Genomic DNA, 22,975 nt, shown 5'->3' on the forward strand with positions numbered 1-22,975 from the left:
ACCCCCAACCCCAGGTAACCCAATCTCCTGGCTCTAAAGCCGCCCAGACTCTTGAGCCCTCCCTGCAAACACTTCCCCAGCGGCCACACCTACCAGGGTGGGAGGAGGCTGCACCTGTTCACTGCAGACCCCGGCTTTCCAGTCGCCGTCTCTGCTCTGTGAGGTCCTCGTGCTGGGAAATGGCCGGGTGGGAAGGAAGCACCGTGGCTGTGTGGTGTCAGCACACCCCAGCCAACTGCGCCTTGGGCTCCCCTTTCTCCACAGGGCCTGCCTGTGAAGTCCTTGTTAACTATCTTAGCAGCCTTCTGATTCAGACTAGGCTGTGAAAGTGTTTCTCTGTTTCCCGGGAAGGTACTGGAACAGGTCTGAGTACTGATACTTTAAATGCCCTCTCCTTTTGCTGGGCATCCAGGGCGGGGAGTATTTGGGAGGAAGCATCTTGGGGGAGGGGCACGTCTTCACCCTGGGAGTGAGCAGAGCAGGGTGGGCCCAGGGGGGACCGAGGACCACATTGTGAGGGCACTTGGGTCCGCACTGAGTTCTCAGGCCTGGAGCCCCCGAAGGTGGAGGGGAGCAGAGCCCCCGAAGCTGCCCCAGATGAGAGAGCAGAGCCAGAAGAGGAGGGACCGGAAGTGGGGCTGAAATCAGGTTGGAGGCAGAGCAAGTTAGGGGATCGTATCCCGACCCCAACCCCAGGGGCCATGTTGGATGGCCCTGCAGCTCCTCCAGCCTCAGCTCCTTCCCAGGTAAACAAAGCCGCCAGCGTTCCCTGGGATTTAAGGGAGATCCAAGGAGGCAAGATACAGCGTACTCTGTGCAAAGCCAGCTTTTAGAAGCCTGTGGCCGTCCGCTCTTAGCCCACGGACAGGGTCCCTGAGTCTCGGGGAGTCTCCAGGCAAGTCCATCCCCACGACACTGCAGCAAGTGAGCACCCAGGCCGGGTGCTTGGGCGGGAAGCCAGGGTGACTCCTGCAGGGAGGAGCTGAGGTGGGTGCTCTGGACGCACTAAAGGCAGACCTCTCCGCTGGAGAGAGGGGCGGGGTAAACGGGAAGGTGGGCGGGCAGGTGTGAGTTGACACGCTGCAGGTGAGCGAGGAATGCGTGGGGTCTGCTGACCCCCCGTCCAGCGCTCACACAGTCCCGAGGCAGCAGGTGGCTTGCTGGCTCTCGTGTCCTCACTGTGCGCCTCTTCCGGGGGCTGCCCTTCCTCTCCCTCCCCGGACCGCGGTGTCCAGGACCAGGAGTGGGGAGTCAGGATGTCCAGCTCTCTGTCTAGGAATGTTTGCTCGGATACCTGTCCGTGGTCATCTCAGCAGAGAGAGTGGGTCTCGGCCTCTGGCCAAGAGAATGTCACGATGTTGTTCCCTTGGGAACCTCAGGCTTGCAGACACGGCTCCTGGTTACCCAGCACCCGATACCCTGCGTGGCACCCAGTGGGCGCCCCATACACGCTTGCTGAATAATTCAACCCCACCTGCTATCAGGTGAATCGGAGGCGTCCTGTCCTAGAAAACCGGGTCGGACAGGACTTTGGAGGCAGGTGGCCTGGTCCAATTTCCGGCTCTGCCATGACTCTGAACCTTCCAGCACATTCCTCAGCCACTCCAAGCCTGTTTCCTGTACCAGGCCACCACGTGGTGTTATTATGGAGATCATATAAAAACAATATGTGTAAAAGCTTAGCCTCGTGCCCATCCGGCACACACTAAGCACTTAAATATCAGGGGTAATTGCTTTTGTTATTACTGTCTTTATTATCATTACTACCATCATTGGAATGACACTCATACTATTATTAAGGCGGGCTACTGGTAAACACTTGTGCTCTGACACATGAACTTGTTGAAGTTCGCTGAAGTTCATTTGCATCTGCCCTGGGTTCTCTGGAATGTGTCACTACCCTCTAACGCTACCTCCCATCCCGTAGCCACCAGCCTCCCCGTGGGGGTGGCCTCAGTGTTGCAGTATTGTATTTGATGCAAGGTCATGCCATCCGGCACACACGGGGAGTGCATTCTCTTCCGTGGGGAAACGAGGGCTTTGGGGTTAACCTCTTGCCAAGGGTGGCCGCCAAGAGGCCGAAACCTAGCATTTGTGGGAGGGAGGGAACGCCTGTGTGGGTGAGCCCGGCTGGGCTGCGCCCGCGGAACGCAAGTTCTGAGCGCATTTTCTGGGACAAATTGCCCCGACTCTCTTGGCACGACGACGTTTGGAGCTGCTAGGCCATCCCAAAGCTTGACCCCGCAGGGAGGGGCAGTGTTGTTGCAAGTTGTCCAGCCCTGCCTGCCAGCCAGACACCACAGCACAATAGCCGGAGGAGGAGACCCTCCCTGGCAGGTGACCGAGCAGCTGGTATGTAAATGTGCATGGCGAGAGCTGGCAGAAAGTGAGAAGAATCTGGGGGGAGAAGAGAACGCCAGGCCTGAGCTTCAAGTCTCGGCTGAGGCTGGACTGCCTTTCCGGGGCCACCTGTGGAGGATGTCTGGGGCGGACACTCCGCTGGTTCCTGAGGCCTGGTAGCAGGGGTGCTCACCCTGTGAGGAGGGGTGCCCCCCCTCCTCCCCGGCTCATGAGACGTTAGAACCAGAAGGACCAGCAGGACCCTCAGCGTCCTCATCTCACCAATGAGAACCCTGAGACCCAGAGAGGCTGTGCGACTCCCTTAAGACCACCCAGCGCATCGGGGGCCACTGGTCTGTGTCATGGTGAACGCATTTCCTCCAGCCTCAGGCCCAGTGTCCTTTCCAGCAGAGCCACTGGCACTCTGGGGAGTGACCCAGCCTCACCTCGGCCGTGCACAGCGGGCACCCCAGGTAAGCCTGGTGGGAACTGATGTCAGGGAGTGTTTCCCTGTTTCCCAGGGGGTGCTGGTCATGGCAAAATGTAATCTTCTCGTCCCCGGGTCAGGTCCGGGCAAGCTGCCTTTGTAGGCCTGCTCCGCTCCCTTTGCCAAGTGAGTTGACCTGCCGCCCCTGTGCGTGCCAGGCCCTGCTCGCTTCACTTGTGGCCGAGAGCGTTTGCAAGAGGACTGCAGGGAGAACTCTGTGGGGACCAGCCGGACAAGCAGATTCTCAGATTCCCCAGGACTCTCAGGGGTGAGGGGGGTGTGGATGCTGATGGGGGGAGGACAGTCTCGGGTAAGAGTCAACAGGGGAGAAAGTTCAGCTGAAACTCGAGTTTCATCATCTAGGGAGGGAGTCTGTGTGAGCAATTTATCGAGGAAACTCTCCAAGGACACGACAGTCTGTTTCAAGTTTCTTTAACACACAGTTGGACCGTGAATCCTTGGGAGATAAAACACTCCTAATGGCCTTTGCAGGCTCTAGTTTCGTTTGTGTTTTGTTTTGCTTTCCTGCGTGAAGATGGGAAGTTTATCTGTTAGAAACCACCAGGCTCCCTGTTGAACTGTGTTTACAGCTCTTATTTGGTTCATGTTTTATCTTCAGTGGAAAGGAATTTTTCTGCAGAAATGGCCCGCATGGGGGCGGGGGTTCTTTTCAGAGCTCCGTCTGCATTGGGCATTTGGGGGCCATAACTGACCCAAACACAGGGATGTTATGGCTTCTGGCTCCTTCCCGGCCGGCCTGAGAAGCCACTGATTCTCCACATCTCATAAAGGGCATTGGGGTCTTCTCCTCTGAATCCCCTTTCCTTCAAGGGGAAGATGTACAGAGAGGTGTGCGTGCAGAGGCAGCTCCAGACCTTGTCTAAAGGCATCGGAGGCAGGAACTTCAGCGTGGCTGAGAGCCGCCGGCCAGACGCATGCGCCCTGCTCCCAGGCTGACCCTCTGCCCTCGTCCCTCCCCCCCCCCCGCCCCCCAGAGACCACATTCCTCTTCAGGAAACTGCACAGACGCAGGCAAATGTAGTGCCTGGGAAGCCTTCCCCACCCTCCCAGTCCCCAGGGGACGCCACCCCCAAGTATCCAGTGTCCTTTGAGATGGTCAAAGGCTTGCCGAAAAGCAGGACTAAAGCCAAGTGCAAACACAGGCCCAGCAAGTCTGTGCGTGCGTGAGGTAGGACTGTGTGCGCTCAAGGAAAACCCCAAGGTCATGTCTAGAAACTCTGGATGGGGCCGAGCAGTCACGGGGAAGCGGCCCCCACACATCCCCTGCGTGTATTTTGGGTTCCAGCTGACATTTCATGCCTGCGTGGGTGGAGGGACCGGCTGAATGTCTTGAAGGCCTGGATCCCGCCTACACGTTTCTCTCAGTCACCCTCACAACTAAGTTTTGCTGAGTTGGAAGTTCAGGAATGGACCTCGAAGCATGGACTCAGGAGCCCAAGTCAGTGATTCCTTCTAGAAAAAAAAATAACAACTTCCTCGGATGTCACTAGTGAAGTGCTTCTTAGATAGTATCGGTGTGAGGGCTGGACTGGCAGGGGAGAGCCGGGCGCTGGCCCTGGGCCCCTCGTGACAGCCTCCCCCGTGCACACGGTCAGAGCCCATAAAAATGTCTCCGGGGTGGAGCTCGGCGTCACTGTGGACTGGCCCGGGGCTTGGTTTGCAGACACGCAGCCTGTGTGTGACCCTGGCTCCGCGTGGTGTGACCCCAAGTCAAAGACGTCACCACTCCAAGTCCGTCCCCCGCTTGGGCAGCTGAGGGCAAGGGCAGTGCCCGGCACATAGGCCCAGACGGTGCTGAGGGAGGGAGAGGGGGCATAAGCCCCTTAGCAGATGCCAGCTGGGCAGTAAGTGCTCACAAATGGTCCCTGTTAGCATGGTCATTTAAAAAGGTTTTTCAATCACCCTTTGGGTTTTTTTTTAAACCTGATTATTAAATGGGGAAGGCAGAGTGCGTGCCGTCATGTGCGGGTACCTTGCCGGCCTTTAAAGCTGGCAGATGATAGGATCGTCTTCTAGGGGGAGATGCCCTTTCAGTTTGGGTTTCTGGTGGTTGGGTAAAGCCCCAAGGTGCCGCCTTGCCAGAGAAAAGGGCCCCGAGGAGCCGTAGGGTCTGGGGCAGAAGGTTCGGCAGGTGGAAGCTGGCCCCGGGGGAGGAGGGAAGAGGTGGGCGGCGTGAGCACTGGGCTGAGAGTCAGCAGAAACTCAGGCCACACGGCTGCTGGCTGGCCACCGGGCAGGGCTTGGCTTTCTCCTCCTCCTGGAGGAGACCCACCCCGGTTCCAGAGACAGCGCACAGGTGTGGAAAGGTCCAAACATCTCACGGCCCTCCTTACCTTTGCTCCCCATTCGGTGGTTAACGGAGGCGGCCACTAGGACTCCTTACCTAGAAGGTATCCTCCGGGGGGCGTGGATTTCATCTCTTCCATTCACTCCTGTCTCCCAGCACCTAGAAGCACCTCATGCATTGTCAGTGCTCAGGAAGATATCTGTCGAATGACTTAACCATGTATTCCCTTATCACAGCCTGCTACTAAGTGTATCCAGGCAGAGGGCTAACTCCCACTCCCTGGAACAGGCTGTCTCTCTTCTCCCCGCCCACCTCTCTTTCTCATTAGCTCAGCACGTTCCTGATGCCTGTCACTCACACGCCACTCACACACCTCTGACCGCGTCTGGGCATCACTTGTGTTGTTATCTACTCACTGTTTTTCCTGACGTGGCTTCCTTTGTGTTTCGGTGTATTACGTTAGTGTTGTCCTGGGTAATGTCTGTGAAGTTACGGGTCTGCTGTGCAAGTCCTGTCTTTTCTCCTAATGTGCTTTAAGTACATGCCTATCGAAATGCCCCAATGTAAGAACCCTTAATGTGGTAATACTGTTTCAGTCTCTAAAGCTCTGCTCAGGTATCCCCTCCTCTGGAGAGTCCCAGGGCTGATGAAGAAGTCCTTTTCTGCCTCTGCCACGTGGTGGCCGTTTCCTCGGGCGGCCACAGGACCAAGCACGGGGACCACGAGGCGCCTTACTTTGCTCGGCGCCAGGATCATAGTAGGTCCTCCGTGCGTGGATTTGAGCGATGGTGTGTCACCCCTTGAGCCCAGGAGAGGCCATGCTGTCTGGCCATGTGTGGGTGCCCTGAGTGGATGCTCTATCGTTCTCTGAGGACAACGTGCCGTAATTCAGGGCCCCAGGGTCCCTCAGCTGCTACCCGAGTGGTCCCCCCATCAGCGGGTCAGAGACTCCCACCATTCAGACTCCCTCGCCCAGGGAGGAGCTCGCATGCTCTTTGCCTGGGGAGAGATCGGCCTCGGTCCCTCGGCCCCACACACTCCCTGTCCGTTGGCCAGCCGGCCTCGCACGTTTCCAGGGGCTGGCCTTGTTGGCCGGGTTTCTCCGTGTGTCAGACGGTGGCATTGGTGGTGCAGGCAGGGGCCCGTGGCCCAGTGGGGTGGAGGAGGTCAAATAGCATGGATAGAATCAGAGAGAATGGAGGTTCCTTTCAGTCTTCTGAAATAACTAACGCCGGACCCTCGGTTCTTGTTGCCGTGAACGCCGACCACCACAGTGTCTGCTGGTGGCCTTGCTTCCGTACTCCTGCGTCCACCTCCAGCACCAGTCTGTCTGCCCAGGGGGGCCCTGTCTCCTACGTGTTGCTACTCCCACGGGCACCTGGAGCAGTGATTGCTGGTGCTCGCCGAGTATTTGATAAGTTCCCCGTTATTTCTGTGCCAGGCACACTTGGACACGGGTCTGTAGCCTTTTGTAGCCTGGCTTCCCATTTTCACATGGCTTGTCACTTCTTAGCCCAAGCAAAATACCGTTGCCACCACAGGGTAGTAGAGAAAGCTGCAAGTACATAGCACAGCACGGCTAGGGGGGCGGGGCTGAGGGCGTTTCCCGCGCACTCTGGTGTCTGCGATGCTCTCAGATTAGTACTTAGATGACCCTTCAGCTGCGAGGATCCTTTTGAGGCGTAAAGGAAGAGGAATAAAGAGCTAGACTTCAAAATTTCCTTCCCAGTGCTTGCCTTTTGGCCATTCAAACAGATGTATCAGCTGATGTGGTGAGGATATCTGGGACTTGTTTACGAACAATCTGGGTAGCAGAGGGAAGCCCGCATGTAAAAGAAACACAATCGGCCGCTATGTGACAATACTGAAACCGAGGAACTCACACAGGGCTCGTTACACTGTTCGCTCTACTTAAGCTTTTAAAAATCCTCCTTACAGACACCTCCCACCACTACGCAGCCTTTGAATCCTTATACATTGTGTCACTCTCCTTCTTTGGGTCTCCCTTGGATTCTAGGATTCCTATGGCACAAATTCTTTTCCATCAGGCAGTGTTTGTGCATTGTCTTCTTCCCCCTCTCTCCAGACGAACCTTTTCTCCAAATAAAATCTTACGTGGACCCCAAAGGCAGGACAGATGAGAGAGGAACAGCTCTGGCTGCGGCAGCTCTGGGGGCCTCCCAGGCAGCCTTTAAGATGACTTCAGAAACCGTAGGACTCCGGAGAAGGCAGTCTAACAGCTGTTGCCCTAGGGCATTGCTAAAAACACTCACACAGACTGCATTTCCGCAGAGACCTTGGCCTTGCACTTAAGAAATCCTTAAGATGTAAAGTTTCAGCCATGGATGCAATTACTAAGGTACATCCTTCCTGCCTGTGATTCAAGCTCCGCCCCCCTCCCCCCTTTTCCTTGCAGATTCTAGGTATCCCAAGAGGGAGGTCACAGACGTGCATCATCTATCTGTCCTCCTCTGTACCAGAGTTCTGTCGTTACCCTGGCCTGGAGCAGCAGGATGGGGGCCGAGCAAACCCACTGGAGCTTCAGGCTCCCTGTCTGGGCAGCAGTTCTGGCTGTGGCTAGGACCAGGGCTGTGCGGGTGGCCTAAGAGTTTCCAGTGTGGATGTCTCTCTGTCATATCGTGAGGTTTGGGAGCTCTTGACTGCATCTCCTAATGAGTATGTCCTACCCGGACCATGCATGGCTCTGTCCGAATGCTGGCCGCCCAGCCTCTTCGGGCTCTTGAAGCTTGGAGATACTTTGGCGAGGTGCTGGGGTTCAGCCTTTCGAAACCAGAACATTTCTGCATCAACGCCCTGGCTGAGAAAGTGAATGGTCTTAGACTCCGGAGACCTCATGAACTCCGAGATATTTTCATAAGATCTTTCCAAGAGGAGATTAAGTCACCGTAATACCCAGATACCTACTGTCCTAATTTCCCGTGGCTGCTGTAACGCATGACCACACAACCAGTGGCTGAAGGCCATGCAAAGTCACTTCCTTGCAGGTCTGTAGGTAGAGCCTCTGGCATGGGTCTCGCTGGGCTGGGATCCAGGCACAGGCTGTGTTCCCTTCTGGAAGCCCCAGGGAAACACCCGAATCCTTGCTTTTCCAGCTTCTGGGGGCTGCCCACGGGTGGTGTGGGCTCGTGGCTCCTTCCTCCATCCTCAGTGCCAGCAACACAGCATCTTCAAGTCTCTCTCTGACTCCTCTTCCATGGTCGCTCCTCTTTCTTCCTCCCTCCCAACTTCTGAGGACCCTTGGGACTCCACTGGGTCCCCCTGGGCAATCCAGGATAACCTCCCTGTTTTAGGTCGGATGAGTACTGTATTCTGCTGTGTATAATGCACACCCATGTTTTTGACCCAAACTTTCAGGAAAAAGAAATGTTCCATTTAAATGTTTTAATTCAACTATTTATTTATATGTAGATACTTGCTTTTTTTGTATCATAAGGGAACTTTAGCATTCCTTTTTGAACATACTATGGTACAAGAAATTTTAGGTAACAAATAATTATAAAACACAAGAGCAGATACAAGGTGTTTCAGGTGCTACCCAGGTATAATGTGCCCCCTTATTTTTCCCTCAAAAATCCGGGCAAAAAAAGTGCACATTCCATCTATAATCTTAATCCCCCCTTGCCATGTAAATTAATATAGTCACAGACCTCAGGATTAAGATGCGGACACCCTGGGGTGGGGGGCTTCCTTCCACTGACCACACCAACAGGTTTCGAAGCCAGCGGTGCCGGCCGGTGTCGTGAAGGAGAGGTGTCCACCCTCCGGGGAGGTGTCCAGCCTCCGGGGGTGGGGCTTTTTCTCGGGGAAGGGGTGGCGCCTCACATGTGTCTTAGCCCTTTGCCTGGTGTGGTGCTTGAGCTTTTTTTAAAATTTTTTTTGTTATTATTTATTTACTTATTTTTAGAGAGGGAAGGGAGGGAGGGAGATAGAGAGAAACATCAATGTGCAGTTGCTGGGGGTCATGGCCTGCAACCCAGGCATGTACCCTGACTGGGAATTGAACCTGGGACACTTTGGTTCGCAGTCCGCGCTCAATCCACTGAGCTACGCCAGCCAGGGCGTGCTTGAGCTTTTTGCAAGCTGGTGAGTGGGGTATGTTTTTTACAACAGCTGTCGGTACACATTTAGACAAATTAGCCCATTCGAGTCTCAGTTTCCACACTTGTGCAATGGGTCCATGAAGACCATGTGAACAAGGGATCTATTTAAACTGCCACCAGACACGTGACTCTTAGAAGCATGGTGATTCTAAAAAATAATACTTGAACAGAAGGCAGTGAAAGCCAACTTCTTCAGTCTACAGAGAATTCTCTTCTGGGGCCATCAAGCCTTGGGCGTCTGTCTCTTTAAGAAGAGGAAAGGAAGCGTTGAGTCATTTGTGAGCCTCTTGCCCTTTGCTCCCGATGTATATAAAATATAGCAATGCTTTCTTGACACTGAACTTAAAGTAGGGAGCTTGGCCTCCACAGATAGCCACAGGCTCTTCTGGATGGGGGGAACTGGGCTGCAGAAATTTCCAGAGAAAAGGTGACACGTGACAGTGGTGTGGGCAGGCAGGCAAGTGTCACTTCTGGGTGTGAGGTCGATGTTAGCCAAGGAGTTGACGTGGGGCCATGCAAGGTAAAAAAACAAGACCAAACCCACGACTGACAAATAGAAACGCACATGCTGGCTAGAAATACGGCAGCGGGAAGTGGTTTGCATTCGGTCTCTCCCTACTTCGAAGGGCGGGACAGCCCTGGAGAGGACAGCCGACACGTTTTGGAAACGGTGACCGCGGTGCACTGGAAGGATCCGTGCGTGGTTAAGCAGCATTGGGTCTCCACAATGCCGCTGACGCGTTTGGTTCCAGGAGCCAGCGAGGCTTCGCTTCATCCCCGGCTTCTTTACGGGGCCAGCACCCGGTCCTCCCCCTGCCTTGGACCTCAGAACTGGGGCAGCCCGCCCGTATTTGGCCTTCTCAGTCATCTCACACGCCAGTACCTTCCCCACGTTGCCATGCGTAGTGGAAAGCGCCGTGGAAAAACTAGGAACTGTAACAAGTTGTCACGGCTCAAAGACTCCTGGAAGCAGTCTGCAGCGCATTCGGGAGCAGCAGCAGTCTGTCTGACTGTCCCCCGCTCGCCCTGCGGCCGCCTGGGCCCCTGGGTGCGCCTGGGCGCGCCGCGGGCCGGCCCGCACATTCCTGGGCCGGGCGGAGAGCGCCGCGGGCGCCCTGCTGGAGCAGCTGGCTGCGCTGCCGGGCTAGGAGCGCCGGGAGCTGGGGGAGGAGCCTGGCCCGGCCGCCGCCGCGCTCCCAGGCATTGGCCTTTGTGCTGCAACTTTGCCCGAGCCCGTCGGGGCGCCTCGCTTCCCCTGTCCCCGCCCCGCGCCGCCGTTGCCCCGGGAAAGTTTGCGTCCCCTCTTGGGGTCTGCTGCGGAGACTGCGTGCGCCGCTGTCCGGCTCCGAAAACTCGATCGCTCGGGGCTCTTTGGCAGCTGCGTCCCCAAAGGAAGGCGGCTCCGCGCTGGCCATGCCCGATAGCCCCAAGGCCGGTAAGTGCGCTGCGGCCATGCTCGTGCGGGAGGGCGGGCACCCGGCGCCAAGTATGGGACTGGCGCCCCCTGGGACCTTGGCCGCGGAAGGTGTGCTAGAGGTGGAAGCCAAGGCTCATTCCATCTTTCCCCAACGGGGGGCTGGTGAAGGGGAGGAAAGTGGCTAAACACACAGCAGTTTCCCTTGCTGGCAGACGAGTGTGTCTGCCCGGGAGCCGGCGGGGCCAAGCGCGTCTGCTCCGGAGGCGCCTTCTTTTGGGCGATGATATCTATCCGCCGGTCGGTCGGTGGGTCGGGATGCGCACCCCCGGCCGCGGTGCACGCCTGTGGCTGGGATGCCTGCCCGTGGTTGAGGTCCCCGCCCACAGTTGGGGTCTGTGCTGTGGCCGGGGGCTCCACCCGCGATTTGGGTACATCCCCTTGGATTGGCTCCGCGCCCTCCGCGCTGGGCTCATTCCGAGTTCCTGTGGTCCCACCATACCCCGCCCCCCGGGTGGGCCACAACAGCGGGTGCGTGGATTTGCCATAAAACTGCGCCGGATTCCCTCTGAGATTGGGACTTTTAAATTCTCGAATAGTTACGTCAGCGGGGCCGGGCGCCCTTCAGGGCTCCGGCTCAGCACGTGACCCGGTGGCGCTTCCCCTCCGCGTCCTTGGCCCCGGAGTCTTCCTCTGCCTTTGCACCGTCCTGGTCGCGCGACTTCAAAAGGACCGTGATTCCTGGCACAGCCCAGAGCCCCGTCTGCAGCAGACTGTTGCATGGCGCCCCGGTGGCGACTGTGGTGCTGATCGGGGGCTGCCTTTCCCTAAACCGGCATCCTCATCATATCCGTGTTGTCCTGTGCGTCTGTCCGATGTGAGGACAGAAAACTGTGGTGGCCGGCTACCACACGACTGAAACAGAGAAGCGTGCCTTCCAAGCCTGGGAGGCCTTGGAGGCCTGGGGAGGCAGAAACAGAGAAGTTCAGGGAAGGGTGGGGGGGGGGGCTGGGTTAGTGCCTGTGCACCTCTTCGTGTGGGTGCACGTGCGTGTGCATAGCACTGTCCCAAGTCCCTGCTGTCACAGTGCGTGGAAAACCAAGGGTCCTACTGCAGCTTCCTAGCTGCCCTCTGCCAGGGGAAGGTGAGCTTCGTTGAAGGTGGAGAACTCTGTTCTAGTTTTTCTGGGATCCCCTATGGAGGTCACCTTTCAAAAGCTGTTTTCCTCGCATTTGGGTCTGGACCCACGTCCTGAGGCTGGGTTTCATCAGTGGGTTTCATCCATTCAGACGCTCCGTGTATTTCACAGGGGCCCATTTGGACAGTTGACAGAACTCAGAGGAAGGATTTTGTTGGGCATTGTGGAGTTCGTGGCCTCCCAGAGCGGCTGGCTCTCCCCGCCTGAGGTCAGGCTGGGAGCTGCTCCAGAGAATGGGGCCAGTTGTGCTGGGCAGGTGAGTGCAAGGGAGAGGTGTCCCCAGGGGCTCCTTCTCCCAGGCTCCGCCCGCCCGCCCGCCGACCAGGCGTGGGCAGCCTGGGAGCAGGAAATAGGACACCGAGGGCACCTCGCGGCCCTCCAGAGCCTCTTGGCTCCTTCCTGGTCAGCAGCCCCTCATCAGGGGTTACCTCCCTTAGGCCAGGCACCGCGGGGAACCGCACACACAGGCTTCCCTGCCTGTCCACGGGGCCAGTGTGCCCCCTGTGGGAAACCCGACCAGAACTAGCCTCTGGGCCCTGGGTTTGAGTCCATCCCTTCCGCCCTCTCGGCTCGGGTGCTTAGAATTGTTTTCGCTGAAAGGAAACGTAAGGATCAAGGTTTCATTTCACAGCTGTGATAAGAGAGACTCAGAGAAGTCCAGGGTCTTGGCCACGGTCACCCATGAAAGCCGGGCTCAAGCCTAGGACCCCAGACATCTGTCCTGCCTGGTGTTCTCTCAGCGAAGTCTTGAGACTAAGTGGCCTCTTCGGTTCCATCCTGCTTTGTATGGTGGTTATTTATATTTGCCGTTTCTATGGAGACAGACCCTGGAGGACTAGCCGGGGTTGCAATACCACTGCACAGGAGTGACATGGGGGGGGGATGGTGGTTGAAGTGAATAAGCCACAGCTCTTGCTTTCAAGGAGGTTGTGCGTGCGTGTGTGTGTGTGTGAGTAGGCATGTGTTTGTGAGAGAGAGAGTGTGTGTGTGTACGTATGTGTTTGTGACATGACTGAACATGCGCACCTTGGTCAGTTTTTATGGTGAGGGGCATGCCCCAGTAGGGGGTGTTTTGGTTGTCCCCGTGACCGGAGAGGGCACTACTGTCATCCAGCCAGAGAGAACCAGGGGTGGTGCTGAGCAAGGGACAGTGCCTCACCCCCAGATGCCAACGGCACCCCCTTAGAAGACACCGGAAGCGCTTGAGGAACTGGGAGAGACCAGTTCTAGCAGGGAAGGCGAGAGACGGGGGTCTGTGGGCTTGCTGGGTCCCCGGCCACCGGTGTGGGCGAGGCTGGGTCCGGGGCTGGTGTGTGTGGGCGTGTGTGGGCGTGTGTGTCTGTGTCCGTGTGTGCGTTCATTCTGCTGGGACCCGGCTGTATGGCCAACAGCAAACCTTGGCTAGCTGTGGTTTGGCTTCAGCAGTCCGGCACCTTGTGCGCAGACCGTCAGGAGAAAGTTTAGGGCGCTGGTGATGGAGTCGCAGATGGGTTCGTTCGGCTGGCGGGAACCGTTCTGAGGAGGAGAGGCCGGCGCCCCGTTCCCTCCTGCCCGTGGCCTGTGACTGAGGCTCGTGAAGTCTGTCTTGGTGGCTGGGTTTCGTCTGCCTCTGCCCTGTTGTGGTCACGGTCCTTTGCTTATAACCTAAATAACCATGGCCGCAGCAGCCCCCTGTGATGGCAGAACAGCCCAAGGATGGTGAAATCATATGGCAGAAGGGAAGGGCACGGAGAAGAAGGCCGGGGAGCGTGAGTTCGCTCGAAGGGAGGTGCCTCTGCTCACAGACGGCAAGACGTGCACCCCAGGGACCACCGAGCACTTACTGTAATGGAGGCTGCATTTCGGAGGCTCGCGCATCAGCTGCGCCCACTTCCCTTCCCTTCTGGTCCGCTCCGGTCTATGGTTTCAGCCTGTCGTTGAGCAAGTGTGTTTGTTCGGTGCTGCCCATTAAAAGGAAGCGAAGTTTCCAAGACTGATTCTCCCTGGGGCAGGGCGAGGCAGTGTAGAAAAGGCTTCAAGTTTAGGGACAAAGATCCCATATTCGAATCCCTGCCCCACCCTTCAGCGCCCGTGTGACCTTGAGCAAGTCACCGACCATCTCGGAGTCAGGACTTCCTCCTGTCAGTCATTAACGGTGGTGACACTTACCGCTGCCCAAGCTTCTGGGAGCGGGGTGGGGGGTGGGGGTGGGGAAGGAGAGTGTGATCATGTGATGGAAATACTTAACAAACTGTGAAGATCTCTGCAAATGGGAAGTCGTGTCGATATCTTTCTCCTCGTTATGATGAAAGGGATTTATTTAGGGGAGGCAGATCTCCTGACACCTCCGAGAGTGTATTTTTATTGTTGTTATTTTTAAACGGAAACAGGGCCGGCGAGTCAATGCAGTTCTCTTTTATTTGGAAGCCGGCCGTGGAGGCTCACTCTGTGGCCATCCTTCCTTGTTTTGTCACCTTCCCCGTTCATGGGTCATTTGTACTCTACCCAGGAAGCCAGGGAACAAACGTGAACGGATAGGAAGCTCACGGCAGCTCCGCCCCCAGAGGTCAAGTCTGGGGAATGACCTAGACGGCGAAAGCGGCCGCTTCGCTGCCTCCTGCACACGTTTGCCCACGTCCAGTCCCTCTCCTGCTGCTGCTCCCTGTACGGCCGTGTCCACGTGGGTCCGTGAGGCCCAGGCGCCGTCCTGGGGGCTGTGTCACTCAGAGTGGACGGCTCCTGGCCAGCGTTCTTGAGTCTGACACCTTGGGGGTACAGGGTTGGTTTCACCTCGTGACAGCGATGGGGGCAGGTTCCAAAGTGGGAAGGGGTGGGAAGAGTTGGGTCAGGTCGGAATCCAGCATGACCTCCAACCCTCGGGCTCCCCGTGGCTTTGCACAAAACAGGAAAAGGTCCCGTGTTCTCTGATGCACCTTGACCGAAGCCGGCTCACCTGTGAGTTACCCGGCCCCGGAGCCTGCATTTGACAGCTCCCGGGTCGTCTTGCGGTCAGCCGGGTGCCAGGCCCTCGCCTTGAGGGCCGATGAGACCCCTCCTCCTTTCTCCCGGCAGCCTCACGCTCAGCCCGTCGCGTTCCCAGCTGTCCCCTCTGGGCACCTCGGGAACTGCGGGCAGGAGCCCTTGCTCCTTGCATGAGGTCTAAAGAATGTGGCTCCGAGGATGAGAAGCACAGCTCGTCACTGACATGGACTCATGTTCCATTTTAAGTGTCCCTAAAACATCCCATGCCAACCTCCTGGCTGGAACTCGGTGACCTCCCTGATGATGCCGCCGGGTCACCACCCTGTGGCTCTGCCCCTTCCAGTTCATCCGTCCCTGGGACTGTTTGCCCTGCCGATTCTGGGCTGTGGGGGCAGCAGGGAGCAAGGCGGAGGGTCCCCCTCCTGCCACGGGGCCCACAGTTTCCTGGCTGAGAGGCCCGGGGGCGGGGCGGCCTGGGCCCCTGTAATGAGGACGAAGTCTGTGGCCGAGGCCTGGTTCTCGCCCCTGTGGTTCCTTGCCAAGGTTCTTAGTTCCTTCAGTCTCAGGCTCCTAGTCCATAAAATTAGTTGTCGGCCGTCTGCACGGGGGAGGGGAGTGAGGACATAAAAGGCAGCATTTGGCAAAGCTCTGAGGTGCTGCACTAATACAAGTAGCTGTGGATTTTTTCATTACTTCTTTTAACTGAAGGCTAAATCTTTAAACTGTGGACTTTTTAAAAAAAAAATCTGGTGGTGGAAAATTCTTTCTCTCTTCCCCCTGACTCAGAGCTCTGAGACACGCTTCTTTCCATGGTCCTGTGGGAGCTGCCCTAGCTCCAGCCGGGCCCAGGGCACACACGCCACGGGGTCGCCTGGAGCTGGGCTCTTGGACCTGGATTCCAATTCTGCCGCCCTCCGCCCCTCTCCAAGGGCTGGACAAGCCAGGGTGGGCGGGGAGGGTATGCAGTGCCTGGCAGACATGAGCACCCACCAATGCCAGCTGCTCTCGTGACTGGCATGTATTGTTAGCCCTGGAACGCTCCTTGTCACTATTTAAATTTGTCCCAATGTTTAGTGTATGTTCAAATTCTACCATCAACCATACAGCCAGTACACTTGAGACCATGGTCCTGCCTCTCCACGCGCCCAGCCTCTCCACCCATCTCTGCTCCCGGGAACAGTGGAACGCTCTGTGCTTAGGAATCTGCTGATCCGCCCGGCCCGGCCCCTGGCCCTGGCCCTGGCCCTGGCCCGTGGGGACGCCAGGCACATGTGTCCCACTCATCATTTGCCAGACCGAGCAAGGACGAGCTGTCCTCCATAGGGATTAAGGGAGCAAAGCCTTTCGAGGAGGTGTCAGGGCCCGGAGCTGGTACCCGGTGAGCACGCCTTCACAGATGGCTGCAGACGGGAGCCCGGGGGTGTCCGCTCCTCGGGCCAGGACGGAGGTTTTGTGTCGGAACACAGAGAGCCCACACGTGCACTCCCCACTCGACGTGCCTTTGCCACGGCTTCTCGTGGGACGTTCCTCACTCCTTACTGGCCAGCAGCTCCCAAAGATGCGAGATCTCAGGAGACTTTCTTTTGCTGGTTGATGGCAGGCCTGGCCTCTGTTTTGTTTTGGTTTTTTTAAAGGAGGGAACAGATGTGAGCGGTGCGGGGCTCCCCTTCTGCCGCGTGGGTGAGAGTGGAGGCGTCAGTGAGAGTGAAGGCGTGGGTGAGAGTGAAGGCGGTGTTCGCCGGGCGTGGTGTGCGGCTGCCGGGGGCCTCCGCCTGAGCTCGGAGGCCGCCCGGTCGCGGCCAGAGGGATATGGTATTTACTTGGTGTCAGAAAAAAAAAAGTAGCACACTGAAGAAACAGCACACTGAAGCCACAGACTCACAGGTGGTATTACTTAGGATGATGTAAATTCCTTTAAATTGAACAACTGACTTCACTGAAAGATAAGTATTAAGCAAATAATAGCGCGGGAGGATCAAGGAATCGCGTGTGAGGCGGGGGGCTCCTGACGGGGCTTTCCAGCCCGTGACGCGCTCAAACCCCAGGCCTACTGCGACTGCTCCTCGGGTCCCTGCAACCGAAACTGTCCCACCTGGGGTTGGGTGGACAGCAGGAAGCCCGGCCTGGCCCCTTTGTCCTCTAGACCCTGAACCAAGCCCTGCAGGTGCCTGCGGGCCTGTGCCCAGGCCGTTTTCCGTTCATTTCTGAACTAATTTCCAACTTGCAGAAAAGTTGCAAGAACAGTATGGAGAGTTCCCTATTCTCTTTGCCCCAATCCCTCAATTGTTCACAGTTGACTGTACGTGCTCTGCCACCCCCTCTTTATAAGCACATACATATGCTTACGGACGGATACATGTGGGGATATATATCCATTATCGTTACTTGCTTTCTGAGTCATCTGAGAGCAAGGTGTAGACATGGAGCCGTCCCCCTGCAAACAAAACAAAAGAAAACAAGACACTCCAGAGTTCAGTTCTCCCAAACAAGGACACTGTCCGGGACCACACCAATAAGGCCATCCGTTCCGGAAATCTCTGTGTCGCCGCACCGTTTGGTCTGCAGAACCCACTCCGATTCCCCGGCACCGCCCCTCCCCTGTCTGATTGGGGACCCCCGTCCAAAAGCACGAGCCACACTCGGCGTGCCCGCGGCCCTCCTTCAGTCCGGAAGAACGTCTCGGTCTCTCCCCCCGCCTCTCACGGCCTCGCAGAGGACGGCCCCTGCAGTCTGGAAGGGTCGCTCAACCTGTGTCCGCCCAGAGTCTCCTCATGAAGGTCTCTGGCTGTCCCCTTTGGTCAGGGGGGTCCCACAGAGGCGAGGCTGTGCTCTTCCCAGGGGGTCACGTCCTGGGCTGAGGACTGTCCCACCCTGGAGACGGTAAGCCGGGGCAACACCGGGCCTACTCGGTGCCCCCCAGTAGTCCTACTCAGTACCCTTTCTCCACCCTGAAGTCACCACCCTCCCCTTGGGACCCGGCCGTGTGTGCTGGGAAGGTGCGCCACGCCGGTGCCCTTCACTTCCTCACGCCTGTTCCATCCACCTGCTCGGCCTCCTCCGGGGGCTCCTGCCAGACCTGACCACCACCCCCGGGGGACCATCCCTCTTCCTGCATCTGCTGGTTGGCATTGTGCTGGAAGGAGGAGCTTTCTCTTCTCCCTCATATATGCACTTGCTCATGTTTTTATATGTACATGAACTCTTGGATTATTATGTTTCTCAATGGATTGTAATCCATTAGCATCCATATTTTTTATGCTAAATTATTCCCAGATTCGGATTTGGCCAGTGGCAGGCTCTTTGATGTGGCTCTTACGTCCTTTTGACGTACCCCTCTCTGCAGACAGAGTTGGGAAGTAGGCGTCTGCACGTGTACACACAAGTGTGCACACTCGCACACCCCTCCCCATCGAGTTCCGTGTCTCCCGGACGCCTCTGACCGCACCCCAGCCCCAGGAGCTCGGTGGAGCTGACTCAGCTTCCGTGTAAGCAGCTCCGTCCCTGCCGCGAGAACCTGGCTCCCGTCACCCTTGGTGTGTGTTTTCCGCTCATCTTCCCGTAGGTAATGATTTCCTTAAGACTGCAGTCCCCTCCCTGCCTCTGCAGAACCTGTCCCTTCTCCCGCGCACCTTCCTTGCTGTGCCCAGGGAGGGGGGAGGGGAAGCCGAGCTAGTGGCTTTCCACGGAACCAGCAGGGGGAGGGAGGGAGAAGCTTTTTTTTTTTTTTTCTGGAAAGCCCGTGCGCATGTCTGCCAGCTGAAGCACCTGACCTGACTCTGTCCCTCCGGACCTTCCCAGCTCGCCCCAGCCTGAGAGAAGCCCATGTTCCTATGACGGTTTATTCTTCCGTTACCACCCTTCCCGGTTCTCCTCGCTTCAGACTTTGAACTTGCCTTGCTCTTGGCTAGCCAACCCTGGAATGTGAGATCCCCATTTAAAAAAGATCTTCTGCCCTGGCTGGGGTAGTTCAGTGGATTGAGTGCCAGCCTATGAACCAACCGAAGGGTTGCTGGTTCGATTCCCGGTTGGGGTACATGCCTGGGTTGTAGGCCAGGTCCCCAGTAGGGGGCGTGTGAGAGGCAGCCACACATTGATATTTCTCTCCCTCTCTTTCTCCCTCCATTTCCCTCTCTCTAAAAATAGTAAATAAAATCTTTTAAAAAATCTTATTAAGGTATGATCAACATATAAAAGCTGTACACACTTAATTTTTATAACTTACGTGAGTTTGGGGAGAAGTCTATACCTCTATCATCACCTTCAAGGCCGTAATATTTCCATCACCTCAAAGTTTCCTCCTGCCCGCCATGTATTACTACTACTACTACTGCTACTACTGCTACTCGTAACCCCATTCCATCCATCCTGGGGCCTGCCAGAGCTCCCCCTGTGGCCCTGGTCCCGCGGGTAGACCTGAAGATGTTGCCCTCGCAGACTGGAATGCAAACCTCTTCCTCTTAGACGCAGAGCCCCGTCTGCCTCCGTCTCCAAGCAGGGGTGGGGGGTGACTCATAGCCCTCTGGGGAAGCACTTGCTACAAGCTTCCACCTTGACATTCCAGTGGAAAATCAACCCTTTGCTGGCCTGCCTAAATTTACAGTGGGCTGGCCCCAGCAGCTGGTGGCAGCAGCTGGGGGTTAGATCCCTGACAGATTCTTTATTCCCTCTGAAACATGGTTCAGTCCCTGTAGTCCCAGCACCACCAGCGCTGCTAGCGTTTAGAAGCCATTTATAGCCTCTTCCAGTTGGTCCGTGGAGAGCTGCTCTGTGCGTCCCTAGCGTCCCCAGACGTCGGCTCTCTCCCGGCCCTTCCCCCTGGGGCGTAACCAGATGCCCAGCAAGTGAGACTGAAAGGCCCCAGCCTGATGGTACAATGTCAATTTCACAGCTTTTTTTTTTTTCAAAGCAACTTCCTGTGCTTCGATCTAATGTATCTGTATAGACACCCATCCATGTTTATTTTAAAGCTGTGAGAATTACGCTGTATGGGAGGTTTGTGAACCTTTATCAGAGCTCATTAATTCTTGACTTACACACTGTTCTGACCCCTCAGCCATGTCAGTCTGGAGCACATTAGCAGCAGGAAACTGGAAGGCAAAGTCACAGTCAGATGGCTGGTGAGCAGGAGCCTGGCTGCCAGCCTCCGAGGGAGGGGCCAGACTGGCTGGGAAGAGCCCTGGGTGGTCATGAGCCCAGCGCCCTGACTTGCCCAGATGGGGAGTCGCCCCGCTGAGACCCACCCCACAGCGGGGCCGCTCCGGCGTCCAGGCCTCTTGCCTCGATTTGTGAATCGTCTTTTTTGTGCCGGAGCGCCCTTCCCTGCTCACATCCCAGCTGCTCGGGATGCTGCTGGTCACTTGTCACGGAGAACATTTTAATTACGTGCACAGATTCTCTGTTCAAAACATCAGGGACGTGTCCAATAGGCTATGAAAAAATATTTCTGTCCCGAAGAGTTCAAATAAAAAAAAAAGTTCCATCCCACGGAGTGTGCGGGCAAGCGTCTGTTACCCAGAACACTCTCCCCGGGGACCTTCACTGTCCCTGCTGGTGCCCAAGGGGTGAGGCGGGGCGGACACGGCTGGGCGGGCCCAGCGGAAGTCGGGACACAGAGGTGGGGAGGGACGGCGTTTCTCTCGCCTGCCCCATCCCTCGCACGCCGCCGCCACTGAGCTGCGAACCGGAGATGCTCCCTGGCGCTTCTGATTTTCCTTACATGTGTTTTCTTGTTTGTTTTGCTTCTAAAACCAGTACGTGTTCCGCACAGAACTGGAGGATAGAGATACACTCAATGGAGGTGAAAGAGAGCGTGCATCACTCCACCCCGTGGGCACCCTGGCGTGTGTGCTTCCATGCGGCCAGGCGCTCTTCACGCTGTCGCTCTCCTTCTGAGCGTGCTTCTACATGCATGTACACATGCACACGGACATGGCAATCCCATGTGCACAGGAAATCTGGATCACGATGCCAGTAGTTTTTAAACCTGTTTTTAAGGTCCTGATGGACACGTTTGCCTCCAGATACGCGGAGAGCTACCTTATTCTTGTTAAACAGCTGCCAATGGGTCTGTTCTGTGTCTGTGCCTGAGTTTCATGAACTCTCTGCTACTGTCGGGCGTCTGTGTTCTGCTGTTCTGGCCACAGCTGCGATCGGCTTCCCTGCTCACTCACGCCCTTAATCATGTCCTCAGAGTAAATTCCTGGGTGAATGGCTGTGTCAGACAAAACGACGTCCTTTATGGCTTTCAGCGTGCGTTGCCAGAACTCCCGGGTGACGTCTTCCCACTCAGGTTTCATGGCTTTGGGAAGTCGATACTGCCTGTAGGTGAGGACTCTCGGAATCGTGATCCAACAAAGACAGCCAGGGTCCCCGCCATCCTCTCTCCTTCTGTCCTTTGCCCTCACCCCGCCCTCTGGCTGGCTCCTGGGGCGTGGCCTTTGGGCTGAGGGATCAGGTTCTGGGGGATTTGGGGGGGCGGGTGTGGGAACTGTGGAAGGAGAAGGAAACGCCAGAAGACCAGGGGAATAAACAGTAGAGGGTGGCACACGCACATGCCATTCTGACTGTATTGAGAACCTAGCTTGGGAAATTCACCTGGGCTTCCCCGCCTCTCGCCCATCTCAATGTCAAGGGTAGCTCTTGTGGCTGAGCATTGGATTGAAGCCTCTGACTGGTTCTTCAGCTAACAGCCAAGTCCCAGGACCGGGACCTGGCCTTGTGATCTGGCTCCTCCCAGCTGTCCCCTGCCTGGACTGCTTCGGGTGTAGTGTAGCCACGACGCCCTTTTTGGCTTTCTCCAGAATGCCACACCCCTTCCCAACGCCGGCCCTCCAGCTGCCTGGCTCCCTGTGCCAGAGGGCTCTCTCCCTTTTTCTTCCTCTCCACCCTCTGAGACGGAGCCTGGCGTGGTGGTTAAGAGCTTGGTCCTGGAGTCAGGCTTGGGTATGTGTCCTGGTTCTGTCTCTTGTCTGCTGTGCAGCTTCGTACAAGTTACTCAGCCTCTCTGTGCCTTACTTTTGTTGTCTGTAAAATTGGGATAATGATAGCATGCACCTCACGGGCTGCTGTGGGGATCAAGTGTGGTGATATCTAGCCACCTGTGCCTTTCCTTCCAAGTGGTTACTACGATGGTTACCAGATTAAAAAAAAAATGTCTGTCTCCTGCCCTGGCTGGTGTGGCTCAGTGGACTGAGCACCAGCCTGCGAATTGAAAGGTCACCAGTTCTGTTCCCAGTCAGGGCACATGCCTGGGGTGTGGGGTGGGTCCCACGTGGGTGGCATGTGAGAGGCAACCAGTCGATGTTTCTCTCCTCTTCCCCGCTCTCTAAAAATAAATAAGTACAATTTAAAATAAATACGTGAAAATGGCTGGCTCCTGCCTGAGACTACGCTCCTCGAAGGCAGGGACCACCTCTCCTTTGTTCCCCGCGTGGCGCTGCTGCCGGGTCACCCTCTGCTCCAGGGTGGAGAAAACGGTCCCTTTGCTCATTGCTGAAGGGCCAGTCGGTCAGAACGCACGGCACTCGCCGCCTCCGATGGACTAACGAGACGCAGTAACTGCGCACGGGAGGGGTTTCCTGCAGGACGAGCTGGTGTGGGCGACAGTGACGGGGGCCCTTGACCCGTGTCTCCCTGGACTGGCAGAGGTGGCCGGCTGTCGGAGGTTATGTCGAGCGGACCTTCTCCGTTGGCGAGGGCCTCTGTCGTTTTTTCCTCTCTGCCGTAGCGCAGAGCAGAACTTTTGAAAATGCGGTTCAGTCTGCAGGGTTACTAGAAAATGGCACAAAACGCAAAGCCGGGAGATTCCTCGCCCCTGGCGCCACCGGCATTTTGGACCAGGTAATTTTCTGTTGTGGGGCTACCCTGTGCACTGTGGGGTGTCCAGCAGCATCCTTGACTTCTGCCCACTGGGTGCCAGTAGCACCTCCCCCGCCAGCTGTGGCCACCAGAAACTGTCCCAGACTTCGCCAGATGCCCCCCGGACGCGAGGGTCGCCCCTGGGTGAGATCACACAGCTCAGGGCCCACACAGCGAGCCCGGCTGGTGCCGCTCATGCGGCAGACGAAGATTGCTCCGTCAGACTGCTCTGAAGCTCCCCAGCTCTCACTCCCGGCCTCTGTGCTGGCTCGGCACCGAGTGGTGGCAG

General features: G+C 56.8%; 1 protein-coding gene across 3 annotated transcripts in view; it reads left to right on the forward strand.

The window, feature by feature from the left end:
* Positions 1 to 22,975, forward strand: part of TACC2 (transforming acidic coiled-coil containing protein 2) — a 166,591-nt gene that overhangs the window by 52,910 nt on the left and 90,706 nt on the right. The gene's annotated exons all lie outside the window — the stretch shown is intronic.

The sequence above is a fragment of the Phyllostomus discolor genome, chromosome 5 (assembly GCF_004126475.2).
Source record: "Phyllostomus discolor isolate MPI-MPIP mPhyDis1 chromosome 5, mPhyDis1.pri.v3, whole genome shotgun sequence".
Taxonomy (NCBI): domain Eukaryota; kingdom Metazoa; phylum Chordata; class Mammalia; order Chiroptera; family Phyllostomidae; genus Phyllostomus; species Phyllostomus discolor.